The sequence below is a fragment of the Crocodylus siamensis genome, chromosome 5, assembly GCF_052110815.1.
Source record: "Crocodylus siamensis isolate JL-2025a chromosome 5, ASM5211081v1, whole genome shotgun sequence".
Lineage (NCBI taxonomy): Eukaryota > Metazoa > Chordata > Crocodylia > Crocodylidae > Crocodylus > Crocodylus siamensis.
In genome coordinates, this window is record NC_143399.1 from 51,666,524 (window position 1) to 51,682,802 (window position 16,279).

The 16,279-nt window shown below is 46.4% G+C and overlaps 1 protein-coding gene across 1 annotated transcript in view; it reads left to right on the forward strand.

The window, feature by feature from the left end:
* Window positions 1–16,279, forward strand: part of CACNA1E (calcium voltage-gated channel subunit alpha1 E) — a 353,537-nt gene that overhangs the window by 181,938 nt on the left and 155,320 nt on the right. The gene's annotated exons all lie outside the window — the stretch shown is intronic.

Genomic DNA, 16,279 nt, shown 5'->3' on the forward strand with positions numbered 1-16,279 from the left:
GGGAAATCTAATTATTTAGAGGAACATGTGACACCTTGCCCTTATCCCTGAGCTGGATTTGTGTTACGTCATGGAGCAGGTTAAGTGCCGCAGGCCTGCCAAGGGTTTGGCTTCTGAAAAGATGGAAAAGATCAGCCCTCCCCACATTGCTCACACACCTGTTTGCAACCAGTGCACCATAAGCATGCTCCAGGGCACTGTTTTTCCCAGTGTAAGTGGAAGAGATGTCCAAGTCACCCCTATGCAAAACTTCTCAGACATTAAGGTGTCACCCTAGGACTGTAGACGTGATTTGCTGAGCTCTGAAATGGCTGCAGCTCAGTAATACATGCAGTCTCCTCAGAGGGGAATGATACATGCATTTCTGCATGTTGCTTTGTTTGAAACTATATGAGGGGCCTGTGTGCTGATGGCACAGAGGGTCTTTGTGCCACATGGCTGGTTTTGGATTCATGGATGAAGTTTCTTGAGTGTCGTGGTTTTTACTTTTGTTTGCAAAGGGGCTAGGATTGTTGTTCTGTATCCTGGCAGTGTCCCAAATGGCACGGGGACCCATGTGTGTTGTGGGGCTGAGATGGGACAGGGAATGGAAATGAGACCATGAGAAGAGGGCAATCTGTGCAAGAGGGGATGTGTGGCCAAATCCATCCCCAGTGTAATGTCTGTTGTCTTCAGTGGTGCCACACCCTTAATGTCCTTCAGTGTGTGGAACATACAGTGATGTGTAGCTTGGCATCTCTCACAGGGAGATCTGTGAGTGATCAGCTACACTGAATGGAGAGCAGGATGCAGCGTGCAGTTTGTGGCTTGGATGATGTGCCAAAAAGTTCTTCATGTGAATGTTTACTTATGTGAGTAGAGTCACTAATCTGATCGTAGGACAGCAAAAGACAAAATTCTGCATGCCTCATCTTTACCAGTGTCTTCACACAGGGCTCTTCTTAGGGGGTATGAATAACTCAGCAAGCCAAAAGGGATCAGTGAGTGACATTTAAACAACTAGGAAACCGGGGGACAGTTTAGAAAAATAGGCAGATCCACCAGGGGACTTTGGTCTTCCTCCTGCTAAAGAAGATGGCTTGTGTCTGGCATTCTCTGCCCTGGCAAGGAGTGGCAGAACTGTGTTGTGGAATTAAAGATTAACATTTCTTAGTTTAGAAATGGGAGTAGAAACTTGTCTCCAGTGACTGCTGCCCATGGATATCTAGACATGCTGCCAAGGAGATTGTCTTCCACAGAACACTTCTGCTGTAATTCCCCTTACCTCTGAAGCATTTAAACAGGGGTTGTCCATTAGGTTGCTATTCAGTTGTATCCCATGAAATGTCCAGCAATAGGAGGTGAAGGGCCAGATGGGCTGATTGTCGTAGTCATTCTCATCTCCTGTTCACACGTGCACATGCACGCTTATCTCCTGTGCTCGCATATTCTCTCTCTGTCTCTCACACATGCACACATGTGAGGGAGTGAGCTAATGTATAGATCAGATGCACATGCTCCTCCTACACTCTGCTTGATCTGGGTAGGAAATACACCTCTCTGTCTCTGAGCCTATTGTTCACCTCAGAATACTGGGGCTGGGAACATTTGGGGCTGCAGCCCACCTCCATCCCCCTGCCTGCCTCACTAGCTTTCACACTCTGTAATCTTGTTTTCTTCTCAGGGCTTCGCTCTTTTTTTAAATGCATTTACATTTGCAGTGTCTCTCGCTGCCTTTGGCAGTTTGATTCTCACATTCATGACTTCCTCTCCGTGTATGGCAAGTGCTTCTTTTGCTTGCCCCTAATACCCTGTCCTTTCTTGTCTCCTCCTGGTCTGAAAGCTGGCCATCTGTATGACCCATGGGACTTCAACCTGCTGTGTCTTCTGCCAACTTAGGATTTTGTCCAGTTCTGTCCTCTCAGAAAGTGGGCCCTAACTCTGTGACCACTATTTCAAGCAGGTCTCCTAGTGCTTTTAGGAGAGTTGCCTTTGTGAGTGCTTCCTGAGCCCAATGGACAGGTATCCATTGGGAATGATGGACTAGGGGAGGCCAGCCTTTAGAATTGGACTATGGGCAAATGAACACAACTAGATAATGAAGCCTTTACCAATCAGGCAACATGCAAAGAGTCTTTCAGGAGACTTGCAGGCTGTGGTCTGTGGGCTCCAAGTACTGCTGGTCACCCAGCTACAGGGAATTGGGATGTCTCATCCCTAAGACTTGCTTATTTGGCTCTAAAAAGCATGGAAAATTTGCCTTGATTTCTCAGACATCTTCATATTAGATATCAGGCTAGATATTGAATTGCATGAGGCTGCACTCCCCAGTTCCTGTCAAAGCAGAACCCCCACATGAACAGAGAATACTGGACTGCACTGGTAACTGTGAACCCACCAAACAGACAGCATCCTCCATCCATCATCATTACCACTATCCAGAAACAACTTCACAGACTATTTGCAAAGCTCAAAACCAAAGAATCCAGTCTTCAAAATCTAAATAATCCTGTGCTCTGTGAAAGCTCCAGGCAGAGAGCCAACTCTGTGGCTCAGGCCCATCTATACTCAGAAAACGTTTAATTAAGATTCAGACTTGGGTTGAGTTCTGGGGCTAGTGCTTATTCCTGACAGCTTCACAAGCACTGGTGAGATTTCAGAGATGCTCCATTCCTGGTTGATCTCTTAATCTTGAACTGTGGAATCAGGGTGTATGTTATGGTGATGTCTTAAATCACCGTAGTAATAGATGACAGAGCAGGTGTGTATAAAAAATATGGAAGTTTCTGGTTTCTGTTGGAACTTAGACATGCATTTACATCCCCGTGCAAAGGCTATTACAGGCTCTTGTTTGGGCAATGGGTTTCAGTCACCAGAGAGAAAGGGCAGTTCTGCACTGTCAGAGTCCATGCTGTATGGCAGTGGTGCTCCACCTTTTGACCCTGTGGGCCATATGAGTGACATGGGGCTGGTCTGTGAGGTAGATCAGACCCTACATCTCAGTGTTGGACTTGTACTCCCAGATCAGGACTACACTGCCCTCACTTAGCTCCACAAGTCAGGATTCGAGCCCCAGGACCTCACACCCTTCCATGTGGCCCTGTGTGCCAGGATCGGGATCATGGGACCCTTTGCTACCTTCATCTAGCCCAGTATGCTGCAGTTGGAGCCCCAGGACCCTGTACCACCTCCATCCAGTCTTGTGCATAGAGATTGGGGCCCCAGAGTCCCATGCCGCCTCTGTTGGGCTCTGTATACTGGGATCAGGTCCCAGGATCCAGTACTGCCTCAGGCCAGCCCAGTGCCCCAGGATCAGGACCTGTGTTACCCTGCACACTGGATCTAACACACAGGGCTATGGCCATGGGTCTTCCCATGGACAGGGAGACACACAGCTCAGATGACAAGGTGGTGAGAGCCAGACCTGGCCTGTGGGCTAGGGGTTAAGCACCCCTGCTCTGTGGGGAGTCCCATTGAGCCCTGCTGCACCGACTCAGGTCCTTTTTTAGCAGGACCACCACAAACTGGCCCCAATTACAGGTGCCTTTCTACTTCACCTCTGATTGATCATCATAAGGTCCCCAGGAAGTACTTACCTGGTAAGGTCATGTCAGGACAACATTCAGAAACTTCCTTGTATTTAAGGATTTTGTTTTGTTTGTTTTTTCTTCCTTGAATCTCCATCTTACCATGGGGACATTTTTTCCAAGACTTGTTGCCTGGGCTTCTCTCTTTTTTTTTTCCTCTGGACATTCCTTCCCAATCAGAGATGACCATCCTTCAGGTGATTTCTGACTTCTCTCCTCTCAGTGACCAAAGGGACCAATTGGAGACTTCCACCAGTCTCTGATGGTGGCTCCTGTTTTCCCTCCTCCTTTTATGTGGCAGCCAGGGGGGGTATCAAGGCTGCTCTTCCTGCTTCTTTCCAGCTACTTTCCCAGACATTCAAGCTCTTAACAGCCCCCAGAGCTCTGCAAAAAGCAGCTGGAAACAAGGAGGAAGTATCAGCACTGCATGGCCTGCCAACTCTGCACAGATTAGTTTGAGAACAATTGCAGTGTACAATTGCTCTCATCTCATGGGGGATACATTACCCTCCCAAGGAAGTGGGAATGCTGCAGTCACTCCTGGCCCCTCCTTTGCCTGCAGGTCCTCTCTGTAGCCAAAATGTTGTCAATGGAAATAGAAACAACAACACTTATTTTTGTTTTTCCTTTTTAAATAATGAAATGGAAGTAAGGAAAGTGGCAGGATGTTGTGTGTGTGTGTGTAAGTAATGGAAGGACTCTCCTTGATGGATAAGCATGATGAGATGGACTGAGATGGACTGAACTGTTGTCCTCAGCCTGGCACCAGATGTATGACCAGCTATGCCCAAAGCCATTCTAGACCATCAGTTGACCTATTCCCTGATTCCATTCTGCGCCTGTAAGTTTCACTGGGTTTCACTAGAATTTGATCATAATACATGATAGATGCAGCATTCTTGATCACGGCTGCTCTTCAGGCTAGCTATCTTTGCCACATCAGCTGTGAGCTGTTGTCTGACACAGTTGGCACTGAGCAGCCTTTTCCCCTAATGCAAGGAGACATGGCATTTGATCTGTTCTCCAGGGGGGCCTTGCTTCTCCCTGGAGCATACATTCAAACACCAGGCGCTGTTCCCGATGAGGGTGATGATACTTTCAGCAGGTACTGTAGCTCCCAGAGAGGCGGGAAAATGCTTGCTTTGGACAAGCCCATTTTCCCGCCAGCACCGCACAGCAACAACCATAAATCTGTGCAGCTTATGTCAAAACATCTGCCGATTGGGAGGAAGAGAGGTGCACACATGGGTACGCTGAGTTCAGGTTCCTGACAGCATGTGTCTGCCTGCCACAAGCAGAGCCAGCAATTAGCTAACTGACACTTCTCAATGCTCCCCATCAAAGCCTTCCCACCCCCTTCTCTTTGCTTGTTCTCTTCCCCTCTCTTCTTTAATAACACATGCACTGAACTTGGAGAATAATGGCATTATACGGGTATGATGCAACTCCCTTGGGGACCGTGTCATGTGACTGGGATGAAAGCACTGGCAGACGCCCACGACTGAAGCAGGTAGCAGAGAGATGATTGCCCTCTTCTGTGATGGGGCACCCAACAGTGCCAGTTTGTGGGTGTGGTGGCTCTGCTCCCCCTGTTGGGAAGAAATGCAGTGGTCTAGCAGTTCTCAGCCACATGCGTTGGCTCCAACCAGCCCCTTTCTACACAGAGACAAAGCCTTTGCCTGTCAGCTTCTGCCGCCTGTGCCACTGCAAACGGCTGTAAATACCAGCCCTTGATGCCTGGGAAAGGTTACTGCGGAGAATAATTACCGGTGTTTAGTCTGTGTAGAAACAGAAGGAGCGTGTGCCCCTCTATCTTAGACTAAAGTTATTTATTGCTTCAGACGATCACATTTGACCACATAAATATCAGGCTACGGGATTTCTGTAAGAGCATGAACAGCTTTAGCAAGCCAAGGGACAAAGGGTTGGGCACTTGCCGTGAGGGAAGAGATTATGGTTGAGGAATGGGAATTTATTAATTTATTTTTTGTCAGTTTAAGAGCTTGTATCAGCACCTGCACTGCAGGGCTCCTATTTATACATACACACATATGTGCGCATGCACAGATGCCACATATACACACTGTGGAAAGCTTTGGAGCCTATGGGTTAAGCTAGCCTCCCAGCTGGAAGCTGATCCCAGGCTGTGTGTGCAATGAATTCACTCTGCTTAGAAACAGATGAATGCTTTCCCCCAGAGCCCTATTTGGGGTTCTGCCCAGATACAGGATCGAAAACTGAACAGAAACCACAGCAAACACTGTGTGGTTTGACTGTCTCTGTCTAATAAAGAGAAGCAAGCACACACACCAACAAACAGTGTCTAATCCTCAGTCTTGGGGTGTGCGCAAGGCATACGTGATGGTGTGGTGTTTTATCAGCATCGGAATAGCATTTCCACAGCACTGGTGAGTCGTAACCCATGAGCAAGTGAGGCAGCTCTTCCCAGACATGCCGCTAAGCCCCACCTCTCTGTATTCCCTGCAGGCCGTGTCTCTTCCAGGAAATTTTCTAGTGAGCGTTATAGATATTTGTGAAGGATCAGGAGTCGCCTGGATAATTTATGAATGTTGTGCGTTGGTCTGGTTATTGGAGTGCGTTCTGTATGGCTTTGTTGGTTTAGCTTAACCAGCCTGTCTTGAAAACAAGGCAGGAAGAAAAAGAATAGTTCAGGGTAAGCCATTTCTCAGCAAACACTTCAGAGTGAATAATGACAATGCCAAAGCTATTAGCTGGGATTTAGCCTCCTCTCTAGTCACCCTAGAGAAACCCTGATTGAACCAGGACAGAAGAAGGCCAGGAGCAAAAGTAGAAAAGAGCTCTCGGAGGACTAAAGGGGACCCTTCCTGGAGAGGGGAAGCAAGACTGAGCTGATGAAAGGCACAGGCATCACTGTAATTGTGGCAGTGTTTATGCAGAATATATTTGGCATTGCTCTGCCTGAAAAGCCAGTGAGCCTGTGCCCTATTAATCACGCTGGGACAGGACATTACTTAAGCACAGCAGCATGATACTTTTATTCCCCCATAGAGTCCAGTGGGACTATTTGTAGAACACTGTATGATTCATCAGGATTGAAGAGGTCAGTATCTGGCTCCTTATGGTTTGCTGTGTGGGTCTTGGAGGGAGAAGAGGATCATAATAAATTCAGGAAAGCTCTTAGAGTTGTCAGCAGTAGTTTCTACCCTGTGTGACAAAACATGTCACAGTTTTCAGGTCTACTTTTTTTCTGATACACCAGGAATATAAACCCAATCCCAAACGCTTTCCAGAGAGTGGTGTAAGATGGGCATAAGTCTAATATATCACACCTGCAATTTGTAGCCATGCCATTTTCACTGATTTTGCCTATGCAACATGCCTTCTCTAGTTGCAAATCATTGTTTGTTTGACATTAAAGGCCTGAGAAGGAAAATGTGGTGTATGCTATCATTTCCAGGGCTGATGTCTGTGGTTCTACAATGCTCTAATTCCATTTACAGGTGAACTTTATTAACACGACTCTTTTCCCTGTCTCTGCTCTGCCTCAGCACATGCACCTTTTCATCAAGGGGGTGGTTGCTGGGATCCATCTACTGGTCTAGACTCTTGTTTTATGGAATAGACTTTACTTAGAGCTTGTCTTCTCTGAATTCTTTAAGATGTTGCTGTTGGGAAGTACAGGAAAGAGGACAGTAGTCCCCTATTAGCTGGGATTTAGCTTCCTAGCTTGTCTTATTTAGTTTTTCAGAATTGCACGTTATCTAGACGTATTGCTCCATGATTAAAGTTAGGTTTTAAGCCTGAGCAGTTTATCCTGGGTTGCCCTCTCCATCTCCAATGACCATGCTGCATCCCAATGAGGTGGCAGATGTGGATACAATGCTAATAATGTTTTTAGCACATACATTCTGTACTGCCTCTTTGAAGTGCTATACAACCATAGAGCCATGAAGTCCTGCAGTATCCTGCTGAATTAGATAAGTGTTGTTGTTCTCTCCATTTAACAGATGGGACATGTGAAGTAGGGAGTATAAAAGACCTGCTGGTATTGTCAACACAAGCATTCAAAATTCATGAGTCAGGTCCCAGAAAATTGTAAGATTGTGATCTTCAAGCTGGGATGTTTAAAGTAATAATTCTCTTTATTTATTTCCCTTTATTTCTGATTTTTGAGACTTCTGGGGTCATTTTTTTACCCCAATTTATGAATGCTGTGCATTGGCCTGGTTATTCAAGTGTGTTCTGTCTGGCTGTGTTGGTTTAGCTCAACTAGTTTGTCTTGAAAACAAAGCAGGAAGGAAAAGAATAGTTCAGGAGAAGCCATTTCTCAGCAAACATTTCAGCGTGGATAATGACAAGAGAGTGGTTCTCACCAAAGAGAACTCGAAATTTGTTTGTTTTTAAATGTCTCATTATTGCCTGACTGCAGCACCTGGGACTTCAAGAGGTCTGTCAAATTAGCAGGACTTCCAGGACTTGGTGCACTGGCTTTGTGCAAGGTCAGTGATGGTGCTACAAGAGGGATTAGAACATGGTAGCTCCTGGCTTGAAGGCCTTTGCTTCAGCCTGTGGACCTGAGTTTCCTGTGCTGGTGGACCTGAATACTAACACAGTCAATGGTTTGGAGCCTGCCAATGGTATAATCGTGTGACTGTGGACTTCTCTATTTCACATTATTATGAGATATCAAGCATTGCCTGAATATTTGTCCTTGACTTCTAAGTCCCATGGAAGCAATTGCATATGTAAATATGGACAAACTCACCTTCCTGTCACAGCTGGAGCGAATGAAGCCACCTAAATTTGGAGGAGAGCCCAGTAGAACATGGGAGGGACTGAATGCAGCATTTCCAAATGTTTCTGAAAGCAACTGAGGTGGCAAAGAAACCAGAGAGCCTGAAATACTTTACACTGTTACAAGTGGCAAAGGTCAGATGCACTGCAGACCCATAGTTCATTCCAGAGAAGACATCAAGTGCCCTGCAGATGCAGCACCTTAATTCAAGAATGCCACCTTCTGTATCTGGGGGAAGGTGCGTTTCCTCTCTGAGGCTAAGTACAGACATTCAAAAAGCCTGAATTGATTCAATCTTTGGAGGTTAGTCCAGTCTGTGTAGATTGAACCAGCAAGGAAGTGAATAGACATTCACTTTTGATTCTAGAAATGCAGCAATATGTCTGCAGTGGCTCAGGCCAGAAGCCAGGGGGTGCTAGAATGAGCTGTCCCTTCCCTTCTGCAGTGGCTGGAAGGAAGCTGACCTTGCCCAGTGGGGGGCCATGGCCAGGCCCCAGCAGGCCTGAGTGTGATTGGGGATGGGGTTTAAACCCCCACCCTAGCCTGCAAGGACCCCGGCTGGGGTGTGCCTAGGGGGGAGTGGGGAAGCAGCCCTTGCCAGGCTTTGAGGGGATGAGGAGGGAGCCTGGCCAGACCCTGTTCTCTCCTCCCTCCCCTCTCCCTCCCAGGGGACCCCAGGTGGGGTCTGTCAGGCCAGCGTGGAGTAGACCGTGTCAGGCTCCCCCCACTTGCTACTCCAGTGGTGGGGATGGGGGGTGGCTAGACAACAGCCTGGCATGGCCCCCTTGGGCAAAGGGGGCAGGGATGGGATTTATTCCTCTTCCCTCCCCTTTCCCCCAGGGAACTGCAGTCAGGGTCTGCCAGCCCCTACCACCACTGCTTGCCCCTGGCCAGGCAGACTCCGGCTGGGGTTCCTTGTGGGGAGAGGGGAGGGAGGGGGAATAAATCCCCTCCTTGCCACTTTCGCTTAAGGGGGCCATGCTGGCCAGCATCTGGCCATGTCCCTGCCCCTGCCACTGGAGCAGCCCACTGTGGGGGGGCACATGCACCCCTGTGCACCCGCTACCAGTTGCCTATGATGCCATTACCAGGTATGTGATTTGATCAAAAAGTTCTAAGACTTGATGTTCGGGGTATTGTTCATCAGGAATTTGTACCGAGTGGTCAAACAATCAATCAGGCCTTTTATAAGGAGGTTTTGATTTGATTGAGGGATAAGGTTAGAAGAAACTGCCGTGAGCTGTGTGAAAATGGTCAATGATTTTTTGGCTGAAAAAAACATTCCTGTGATATCACACCCTCCGTATTCACTTGATCTTGCCCCATGTGACTTTTTTCTGTTCCCAAAAATCAAAATGAAGCTGAAAGGAAGGAGATTTGATGACATCCCAACCATCCATAAGAATGTGAAAGCGAACTCAAAAAACTCACGGTTGAAGACTTTCGAGCATTGCTTCTGAAAGTGGCAGGAACGTTGGGACAAGTGCATATCATCTGGGGGAGATGACTTTGTAGGGGACAGCTCATAAAAATGTTGTTTGTACACTATTCTTTAAAATAAAGGCCAAGTCTTAGAACTTTTTGATCACCCCTCATATATATGGCAAAAATGTCACTTTGTGTGACTTAATGGTATCATGCTACACTCGTGCAAGAGTTTTGGGGGTTTTAAATGAGTTTACATCATTGCAAACTAAACTACATCCCATTGTAGTTTAGTTTGCAATATTGCAAATTGCAGCGATGCAGACAACCATGGGAGCGGCATGCAGGCTTCACAGATAAAAAGGGTCAGGCCCCTCACTGCTTCTGCCTTCAGCAGGCTCCTGTGGCTGGCAGGATGCCTGGGCCAACCTTGGAGCAGGCTGGCTTGCCCCTGGAGCAGTGTGGAAAGGTGGTAGGAGGGCAGTTGTGTTTGGTCATGGAAGGAGAAGGCGGCAGGGATAGTGCAAGTAAAAATCCACCATTTCAATTTAGGTGGTATAGAATAAAACCCTGTGGACTAAACCCCTGTTACATGTGGAAGCGCCCTAAGAAACTAATTGCTAGGCAAAACCAGTAATGTTAAGCTACTGACCTAAGAAAGTCATGTGAATTTAAATAATGCACAGATGTGCTAATTAGAAAATAAACAGTTTGTACCATAACTGATAACCAAGATTTCTGCGAGAAAGATTATTGCAAGAAATGAACCTGACTTTGCAGAGAGCAATGGATTTCTGCAGCACGAGTAAAAACCTCTTCCCAAATGCAAATATTAACAAGCAGCAAAAGAACAGGCATGTGTGTGGCAAGGGATGAAGAGAAGATACAAGGCCACGTGAGCTTTCAGTAAATGTGGAGGCAATCACAGCACAACACAGAGGTATCCAGCCAAGTGTATCAGAATACAACTGTATTTCAAAAGCGTGTCACTGAGCACTGAGTGCAAAGAAACACAAAAGCAAATTTTTTTTTAAGAATATACAACTGAAGATAAACGCTTGATCCTGCAGAAACAGAGTTCTTAGCTGGTTTTCTCGAATTTCCAAAGCGAGATGTAACCACAGGTTAGTGTTTGGTATTAGAAAAATAATCAGACCTTAGAACAGTATGTGAATTTCAAAATAGATTCTGGACTGGAGCTGGATGAAGTGGCGTCAGTTAGGGCATATATGTACAGAAATATTAGTGACAGTGTGTTGCTTGGCATCATGGAGCAAAAATGAGCCACTGTAGCAAAGCAACACTGGCTTGTATAAGGAGAGATGGGTTTAGGAGATTTTGAAATAATAGAACAGGAAGTCCCACCTGTATTTGACTTAAACAACAGCTTGCAAATGATCCTGAAATTGCAGGTGTACTTGTTAGATGTGAAAAATGAGCCTGGGATAGAGCTTCTTAAAGTAGCAGTTCTTTTAAGAGTGCCTATAAAAAAAACAGGAGATTGAGTTGCTTCAAGAAGAGTAGATTAAAGGAAATACAATGCTAAGTGGCTCAGAAAAGAAGCCTGCCTTACAGGAGGGGGAGAGAGGAGTTATAGATGGATGACCAACAGAAACAGCCCAGACAACCGCTCTGTATGAAATTGTATTGGGAACATAGAGCTGAAATTTCTGTCTGTGTTGGCACTCTATATAAAGGACATCATGTCATAACTTATGAGCCCCGCAACACTAAGCATGAGCCACAGCGAATGTTGCCATCAAAGAAAAGGTGAAATCTGCAGTACATACAAGAAACCAAATGTTCAAGGACTACTGAAACCATGTGAATTCAGCCTTTTGATCTGATAGAGATTAAATCTAGCCATGCATACTAATTAATATGGCTTTATTAGCAAAGGCCAAGGTTTTGCAAAGTGATTAGTGATTCTGGGTGGCTTTACTTATAAAGTACCTAATGCCTTAAAGGAACATGATTGAGCCCCTGTCCTTTTAAGATCAGGCTTTTTCAGGTGTCTCAAATTGAGCACCAAAGAATGGAGCTATGTATGATCACCAGTCACTTTTGGAAACCTTGATGAGAGGCAACAGCAACGTGCAAATGAGTTTGAGTGAATCTGTGCTATGCCAGCATGGCTCTCAGGTGACAAAAATCTGATGGCCTTAAAAGGACACATTAATATGGGGCTTAAGGTATGGATTTGTTTAAATTCGTTGCCTTGTATGCATGCATGTGTTAAAAATGATAGGGTTTTTTTTTCCCCAAATTCCCCAGGTTTCCCAGTCATAGTTTGGGAAACTCTCTACTACTTAATGCCAGTCACTGATATGTTAGAGCACTGGGATCAGTCTGTCTTTGGCACTTCTTTCAGCCTACATCATTCTAGGATATGAATGTCTCACAGCTGTTGATGGCTTTATTCTCATAGCACCTCTGTGTGGCAGGTGTGCTATCATCCCCATTCGTTAAGTAGGGGGAGCTGAGGCAGAGAGAGGCTAAGACTACGTGTGGGTCTACACATGATTGCCAGCTGTGCCGCTGTAGTGGCATGCTCCCCCAGTATAGCACACTGTTACGGCGACATAGCTGGGAAATCTATCTGCGCGCAGTGCAGTAACAGCCTGTGTGGCACTATGCTTTAGTACTTCCTTTTGGAGGTACTAAAGCACTGCACCGTAGCAACTTTGCTGTATGGCAACATGTAGGCATGCCCATTGTCTCAAATTCTGTGCACTCTCCCCATAGCATCAGTTCTCTTCTTCAGCTGGGCAGAGATAGAGAGAGCAAGCAAGAATGTGTGTTACTTTATTTTTATCTGCTGCTAATAGCTGTTTTCTAGATATTGGAAGGTTTCCCCACCAAACAGCTCTGCTGCACTTCCCCTAGGACAGCTCTGCAGCCCTTGGCCTTTCTCTGATCCTGCCAGATCCCCCCGGATCATTGTTACAATACTCAGAGCTGCATGGCTGTTGGCTAATTTGGCTAACTGAATACCAGTGACTCTGAGGAAAGTTGAAAGGGGGAGAGGTTTAAACAAAGCACTGGCAGAAAATGGGCAGTTAAAACTGATTAAGTGAGATTAATCCTCAGTCTCAATCACCAAGAGGGTGAATTCAGGAGAATTATTTCTCTCTTGTGATGATCTAACCTCGTCTGCCTGCTTGATGTAGGCAAAAGTCTCATTTAGGGGTATAATGCTGGGCTTAGGAAGAAGGGGTTGATTTAGCTAAGAGGCTTTTAAATCTCAAGTTGTCCAACATGGAACGGGATGGAGAATTTGTGAGTATCCTTATTCTGCTGATTTCAGCAGAGCAGAACGTTACCTTTCGGTACCTGGCTCAGGGCGTGTGAGCAGAACAGGCCCAGAAAGAGCCCCAAGGAAAGCGATGCCAGGGGATGTCACATGCAAGGACTGTAGAAGAGCCTGGGACCGAGCAAATGGACTGCAGGGTGTTAAGAACTCTGCACAAAAATCATTCAGGGTGTTAAAATGCCTCCAGTCAACCCTTTCTAATCTACCATTTCCAAGGTCTGTTAACATTCACCAAAACAAGCTCAAGCTCCCCCTGCCCATTGGATAGTTGGCAGCTGGTTCTGGCCATGATGGTTTATGCCACGGAGCCCTTCAGGCAGTCCTGGGATGGATGGTAGTGCCAGGCATATCCATGCTTCCCTTAGCACTCTTCTGTGCCTCAGCCACCTCAGGAGCTTTCCACCCCTTTCCACAGATGTCTCGTAGGATGATCCTGCAGCAGGAAATAGGTACATTCATGGGATTGTGCAAATAAGCAATAAAGGAAGAAGGGGGTGGTCATAGTTGTTGGGCATTGGAGTGTCTGGAGGTGTTGTGACATTTGTGTCACAGTGGCGCAGCCATGTGATGTCTGTGTTGTGACATTGTTACCCTTGATGCCACTGTACGTCTCCCTCAGGCCAAAGCATTAGAGCACTACTCTTTAGATGCGGGGAGAGGAGGGCAGAACGAAGTTCTTTCCAATTCAGCCTGCTTGTTCTTGAGAACTAGGTGGCTCCTTGTTTTCAGAAACTTCCCCAATGTCCCTGTATTCAACAGGGACATTGGGCCAAACACCTGGCTGGGGTGTGCCAATGAAGGTCAGTGAGACTATGCTAGCACAATTTGGTGTCACACTGTATCTCCATGTTAGCACCCCGGGAAACCTGTTATTTGAAGATGGGGAGTGCTGAGGACCCCTCTGCCTGCCCCAGGTTTGATACCTTGCCCTTTCTTTTTTTGAGATTTCCCAGCTCTCCCTGCACACACAACCTCATCCTCAGGGAGGTGAGGATGGAGAGGAAAGGTATGGTCTTACTCAGTAGGAGTAGCACCCTTTCTCCTTTTCCTCAAGCTGAACTCCTTTCCTGAGCATCCTGCCTGCACTGTCATTACCAGCCGAGGTTAGCCAGGGGATCTCTAGGTGGCTGAGCATTCAGCAAGGAGAGTCATGGATCACCTGTAAGTCTGTCACACTTCTGCTCCTATGAAAGGCACACATGAAGCAAAGACCTCACTTTGTACAGTCTTCTCCCACATGCTTACCCAGCAGAGAGCTGCATGGAGGATTTGACTCCAGAGAGGCTAATTACAGAAAAGCCTCTGCTTATGCCAGTGAACTGTCTCCTTTGGGGTTGGCTGGGAGCAGTAGTGAAGAGGTTAAAGGCAGTATTTTTCAACTTTGCAAACCTGGCACTAGACTGGTGGTGGCCCTGGACAGAAGCTAAGCCATGGGCCCTTCTCACTTCCCACACACACCTAGCATAATTTGCACTTACTTAGCCCAGTGGCCACTTCTCCATGGCCTGAAGCCCTGGGTAACTGGACTAAACTGACTTTGCCCTAAACCCAGCTCTGGTTCTCTCTGTGACAGTGAAATGAGGAGGAAGCAGTGGGTAATTGTTAGTGATTTCTCCAAATGGTGTGCAGTCTGGTTAATATTCCCCTTCCTAATACAGAAAATAAAGGGGTGTTTTTGGAGCGAGGCAGTGAAAGAGTGAGCAAGCTGCAGAAGGGAAAAGGGGAGGGATGGCCGGCAACTGCAAAGGAGAGATGTGTGTAAGGAATGAGAAGCAGGGGGGAAACAGAGAGGGAATGACCTGGAAAGAGGTGGTGGGGGGAGAGTGCTTGTTTTTTTGTGTAACGTGCCCAGGAGATGTGCGAGTGGAAGGCCGTTGATAACTCCCTGATGTTAAAGCTCCAAACATCTAACAACTGATCTTTCTACTGGAAACATGGATACCAGCATTGATGTGTAAAGAGTTTAATGAATGATGATGAGTGCCCCGGGACAGTATCAGATCCTCAAGCTGGTTCATTTACAAAAGGGGAAGAGCCCCCTGCTTGTGCTTAAAAAAAATAAAATAAAAATAAACTAGGGGGGGAAAAAGCCAAAAGAAAAATCCTGTCAGGGAGGTATGAAAATTTAATCAACACCCAGCACTCTTCGCAGTTCTGTAGCAAGCACAAATCTTATTACCTATGCAGCTATTTCTGTCAGATGCCAGCCTTTTCAGCAGCACGGCTGCCCAGAATGTGTGAGGATCCAATTGCTGACTCTGTACCAGCCACAGAAGCAGCGGCAGCAGCTGTGGAAAACGAGAAGGAAATAGTGTGCGTGTGCTTGTGTGTGTGCGTGAACAGGAGAGGCATGTGTACATACACGGAGACTACATTACTGATATGGTGTAAAGGGTTTACTGCAAGAACATGGGCTGATTGTGTGATTTGCCAGTAGCAAAGAAAAAGGGGTTGTGCACATTACACCAGTGCCAATAAAACAGTTACATCATATGCCATCATCACATGCTCTGTATATTCCCCAGACCTTATTGGAATAGTGACAGTAGTATTGAGACGGAGGCTTCAAACGGAGGAGGGCACAGAATCTTTGTAGCCTTGCAAAGTTGTTAGCGCCCAAGCCAGGGACGTACCGGCTCTGGTGGTGGAATTCCAGGTGGATATATTCCAGTTATAAATTTTGCATGTGTGTCTTGATGGAAGCTGAGTGGGTTTTGTTCTGATTTGGCTTGTTTTTCAGATGTCATTGAGAGTGGAAAAGTAAACCAAGTGAAGGAGCAATTGGCCAAACAGTAGTAAAGTTGTAAATATTTTGTTTCTTTTTTTGACTTGTGTTTCCTCAGGTCAGGTGTCCCTCCGGTTTCTTTGCCTGATCTACAGTTTAGGAGGGTGGTGGGTGCTTGAGGCTTCTTACAGTGAAGTGGCTTTGAGTATGTGAGATGCTTATACTTGGTCTAAATGTGGAAGGACTTTTGCAAGCTCTGTCTTGAAGAAGTAAAATCTTTGTAACCTTCAAAACGACAGAGCCAGTTTTCTGCACGCTGATCCAAGTCTAATGATTGAATTGAACTCATGCTTTCACTTTAAGCGTGTTGAGTGTAAACCAACCCCTCAATATTTTTCAGCTTTGCAGAAACTTGGGCCTAGGTTGGGAAGTGAACCTTCATCTCTATAATGTTTTGAGCCAGAATCCTGGAT